Consider the following 6,000-nt stretch of genomic DNA (forward strand, 5'->3'; position numbering starts at 1 on the left):
ACCTTCTGTAGTAACCAGCTAGTCCTAAAAACTGGCGTATGTGTTTCGGAGTTTTCGGGGTTTCTGATGCGGTAGCGGAGTGGTATAAAATAGTTATTAATTTTACAAGGAAATACTATTAAATACGATACAATTTTACACAAGATATTTATTTATTTAGAGAATGGATATACTTAAACCTTGCTACAACACTTATAGGCAGTGTACCTAATCGTACAGTAGTATAGTTTTTAGTAAGTCCGGTTCGTTCCACAGGGAATCTTTTTTTTAAACAAAGCTCAACGCTATATTAGTTTACTTTTATAAAAATACAAATATATATATAAGTAATATTATTATTATAAAGGGGGATTTTTACCGTTTAATGACCGGTTTGTCGATTTTAAAACTTTAGTCGCAGTTAAAACCAAATGTAAAATATTAAAAATAAATACAAGACTTAAATTAAAGCATGAAGTAAATAACGATAAATGAGATTGCGAATAATAAAAGTGCGATAAAATAAACTTGCGATAATTAAAAAGTACGATAATTAAAAGTGCGATTAAATACAATAACAATAAAAATGCGATAATTAGAAGTGCAATTAAATATAAAATAAAGGAAATTAAATATGAAATAAAAGAATTATGCTTATTTAAACTTCCGTAATCATGATGTTTGACGTGTTGATTTTAGTTTTATGCCCATGGGTTAATTGTCCTTTGTCCTGGATTATTTAATATGTCCGTCTGGTTTTTGTCCATAACAGTCCATCAGTCATAAATATAAAGTGCGAGTGTCCTCGTCAAATTATTCTTATACCCGAAGTTAAATATTCCAACTAATTGGGGACTTAAACTGTAACAAGATTTTAATACTTTGTTTAATAATTACACCAGGATGTCGACTGAGTGTAACCCAAGGTTTTAATATTTTGTTATCAATTATACCAAATGTCCTTGTACATAATTTCTCCCCTGTTTTAATTATTCTAGTGGCTATTAATCCATTCCCGTGTCCGGTTAAATGAACGATTATTCGTACATATAAATACCCCGCCCATCGTGTCATATTGAGTGTATATGGTAATTTGTAGGACGCCCAATTGTAAATCTTTATATTAACATTAACAAACTATCATTTAGTTAAACAAATATAAAGCCCATTAATAGCTCATAGTCTAATTTCCACAAGTGTCGTTCTTTTGTTCAAACCCCAATTATGGTACAAAGCCCAATTACCCAATTTTAGTAATTAGCCCAACAACATGATTACTTCGTTTTAAATAAGCATAATAATAACTTAGCTACGAGACATTAATGTAAAAAGGTTGAACATAACTTACAATGATTAAAAATAGCGTAGCATTACACGGACAGAATTTCGACTTACACCCTTACAACATTTGCTAACATACCCTTATTATTAGAATTATAATTAAAATTAAAATATAAATTATAAATATATATATATATATAGTTTACGTATGAGGAGAAGAAGAAAAAGATGATGATTTGCGATCAGAATTCGGTTGCTTTTATAGGGATTTTCGACTTTAGGGGCTCCGCGACTCGCGGCCTTTTTGGCCTTCAAACTCCGCGAGTCGCGGAGTTTACTTTTACAGCTCAGAGGAGTTTGGCTCTTTGTTTACCGACGGTTTAAATATAAATATAATATATTAAATAATTATAAGAATTATTTAAATATTATATTATATTTATGTGCATAGTTGACTTGTAATTTTTAGTCCGTTGCGTCGAGCGTTGAGAGTTGACTCTGGTCCCGGTTCCGGATTTTCGAACGTCATTGCGTACAATTTAATATCTTGTACTTTGCGTTTTGAATCTTGTACTCTTGTAATTTCGAGACGTTTCTTATCAATAATTGGAACCTCTTTGATTGTCTTTTGTACTTTTGAGCTTTTTGGTCGTTTGCGTCTTCAATTCGTCGAATCTGTCTTTTGTCTTCACCTTTTATTATTTAAACGAATATCACTTGTAAATAGAACAATTTCAACTAAAAGCTTGTCTTTCTTGAGGAATAATGCTATGAAATATATGTTCGTTTTTAGCATTATCAAATATTCCCACACTTGAGCGTTGCTTGTCCTCAAGCAATATTGTCTTAAAATACTTGAATCACTTCTTTATTCTTCACACTTTGTACATCAGTGATTTTAATACGGCGGTATGAACAATGGTAGTAACAATGTGGTTAAAGGTGGGTGTGTCATCCACAGTTGCCTCGGGTTTAGGTCAACGACACTGGCAATCAAATAGCCGATTTACTTTCGGTTTCCAAAGCAAAGTGCACATTTGAAAGGCGGTTTACAGTCCCACATGACTATAAAAATTTAGATCCTTCAAAGAAATTGGATCTTTATGAAAACATTTGATCTTTTGAAAATTCATGCTAGATTTTACCCTAGACAAGTTTTCTGATTTGATCCATCATCGGTGTTGCAAAATATATTTGTGGATCAATATTTTGGCTAAAACTTTTAGGTTCGTGTAATCCACTGCTATCCCGGTATCGAATAGCACACATCCAGTTTACTTGTTCCGTATATTACCTTTTGGTAAACTACCGTCCGGTTGTAAAGGAAAGCGATGAACAAGAAACTGTTAAGACAATGTCCTGTGACATGCAGATGATTATGGTCTTATTAACGTGTCGGATGCTAGAAATATCCTTGGTAGGAGCGATAGTAAAGATCATCCTATAATTTTTCGGTCTGGCACAAGGTCCTGTCTCCGACCATGCTATGCAACCACCGTTCTTACGGTTGACACCCGATTTGGTTCAGGTGACCTAATGAATTCCAGGTGAATTCCTAGGATTTTACGTTCAATGGTAATGAACGCATTGAAAATGGATTTTCAGAAAACAAATCGGTTTGTATTTTGATCAAAATATTTTCTCGTTCAAGCTTGAGTTTAGATATCATTGAATTCCATGAGTTTGAATTCTCAATCTTTAAGGTCAATCTCAAGGATTGTGTAATATCAGTCTTAAAAGCTGATTTTTAATCTTTAAGGAGATTATCCTTTCTGGGGATCTGATTCATTAGTCTTATCAAGCTAATTTGCACGGTGCCCCCCCATTGTACGAGATAAATCCTTCTCATGGTTAGGATAAATCTGCCCACTTGGCGACCCTGTTTGATGCTGAGGTCCGTGGATTTCCTGCTGATTTTAGAGATGACTTTTCTAGATTTTTCGTCAACCTACAGCTGGTCTGGACGACAACTTCATGACCTAAATCAAGAAGCGCGTGTCTTTTTCGGAAGACTTTACTTCCTTCAAATGATGGAATTGATTCATCGTGTAGATCCATCTCTTCTTTTCTTTCATCGGATAAAACAGTTGATTATCGTTCAAAACAAAAGAATTTTCAATTGTTTGTACAAAAATATGTGATATATTTTGAATAATTTGGTAAAGTTTTCCCACACTTGGCTTTTATTATCCTTTCTTTGCCTTTTTATTTTCTTCTATTCCATTCTTAAATGAATTCTAACATTTTGGGTTGTTTCTCAATTTATGTCCTTTCCGAGGTAACGATAATTTCGGCATTAACACCTAGTTTTCATCGTTCATAAATATGTATAAACATGATTTTGAATTCATTTTGTTGAAAATTTTGAAAAATTTTACTAGAAGTGGGTAGTCAGTATATAAGACTAGGGCTGTTCCTTGTTATCGGAGAGCACTAGATTCTAACACAACTACTGCGTTACTAGTATTTTTAATGGTAACCAAGTGTTTAAATCAAAAATTTTTAAAATCCGAAAGAATTTAACCCCTTCCCACACTTAAGATCTTGCAATGCCCTCATTTGCAAGAAATCAATAACAATTTAAATTATTGAGGGTGATTAGCGTAGAAAAATGATTAAATTTTACCAAAGTTTCAAACATATTGTCGTTTGTTTGTTGAATGATAAATGGTGCACGTTATTTGTTCATTCCGTCTTATTGTTATTTCACATATATTTTGTATCTTGTCGTCAAAATTACTTGCTTTTGCTGAACTTAATGCCAGTCTTTGAAAACGCGTTGTTTTACCCTATTTTGTAAGATAAACTACAAACAAATATATACATACTATTTTTTTATATAAAACCTTTAACTTATAAAACAAATATTAATTAATTTTAAAAATTTGTTTCTTTTAAGAATGAGGGCGTTTCGGAACGATGCCCTAGTCCGTCCCTCGACAAAATTTTAAAATTTGTCATTTTTTAAGCGATTGTTTTAAAAGCTTAGATTTTTGGATTTTTTAATTTTTTTGGCATACTTTAAATCAATAAGATTAAAAATAATGATAATAAAAGTTCTCGTCCCTCCCTTGGGTAAAGCAATTTCGGTTCAATGACCAAGTCTTCAACTTACGACGAATTTTAAAAATCATATTTTTAACTTAATGAGATAAAGTAAATTTTTGTTTTTAAATTCACACAACTTAAATATAAAATTCAAAATTTATATTAAAAATTCACACCAAACTTAAAATTTAAAATGCGTAAAATTAAAAATTCATATTTTAAAAATTCACACCAATCTTAATTTAAAAATTCATATTATAAATTCACACCAAACTTATATTAATTTTTTCAAATATTTACAATTTTAAAAATATTGATTTTACAAAGTTTACAATATTTATAAAGGGTTCAAATATTAATTTTAAAAAACATGGTAAAAATAAAATTAAAAATCTTTTTGTCTTTTTATCCCACTTTAATCAATCAAATATTATCAAAAATATGCGCCCCTCTTTTCGGTAAGTAATTTCGGTTCCAAAACCTAATTTAACTCATGACGAATTTTTGAAATATTTTGGGTTGATTGATTAAAGATATTTATACCTTAAGAATAAACGTTAAATTTCGCAGTGATGTAATAAATTTTTGAATGATATCAATAATTTCGGTCGCCAAACCTAATTTTATTCAATACCAATTTAATACTTTTTAGCGAACAAATTAGCGTTTATTATCAAAAGGTTAAAAATAAAAATAAAAATAAAAACTGTACAGACATACCTGTGAAATAGATTTCTTAGTTATATGATCTATCCCATTCATAAGATAGTCGGTTTAATTGGTTTTCCATGGCTACATAGGCGTAACCTCGAGCATTCAGTGTCTTTTCTTCTAAACATATGAACGGTCCGTCTCTGCAAAAAGTAACAAATTCGATATTTGAATAGGTTTGATTATTTGAACATTTACTTCCATGTGACCATTTTCCGCATTTGTGACATCTTTCTAGGTGTCGTGTTCTTCTTTTCGCTGCGGATTTTGATTTTCCTTTACCAAATTGTAACTTATTATCTTCGCATCTGGATTCTTTTCTAACTCCGTCCATTCTTTCTCTGATTACTGATACTATTTCACTTGGTAGTATGTCATTATTTCTTTTAGTGATCAAAGCGTGTAGCATTAGACCATGGTTTAGTTCACAGGCAGTCTTCATTTCCTAAAAACCTAAAAAAATAAAAATTCAGAATGGGGGGAGAAGACTAGTTCTTTAGGGTCTGCTAGGGAAAGACCATTCGGGTTCCATTTTCGAGAACTACACGCAAACATACAATCTAACTCTAATAGAAATACATATTATCCTTTAAAGACTTGATTCTCCCCACACTTAGTTAGCTGTGGTGTCGAAATTGTGATTAACTTCGTTGTCAACTTCCATCGGACCATGTATGTAATGTTTAACTCTGTGACCATTAACTTTAAATTCAATCCCATTTGAATTTATTAATTCTATCGTTCCGTATGGGAAAACTCTTTTGACTATGAATGGTCCAGACCATCTTGATTTCAATTTTCCAGGAAATAGCTTGAATCGTGAATTGAAAAGAAGAACTCTGTCTCCTTCTTTAAATTCTTTTGAACTTCTGATTCTTTTATCATGCCATTTCTTCGTTCTTTCTTTATAGATTAACGAATTATCGTATGCTTCATGTCTTAATTCTTCTAATTCGTTTAGTTGACTTAATCGTAGACGTC

Source organism: Rutidosis leptorrhynchoides, chromosome 9 (assembly GCF_046630445.1).
Source record: "Rutidosis leptorrhynchoides isolate AG116_Rl617_1_P2 chromosome 9, CSIRO_AGI_Rlap_v1, whole genome shotgun sequence".
Classification (NCBI taxonomy): domain Eukaryota; kingdom Viridiplantae; phylum Streptophyta; class Magnoliopsida; order Asterales; family Asteraceae; genus Rutidosis; species Rutidosis leptorrhynchoides.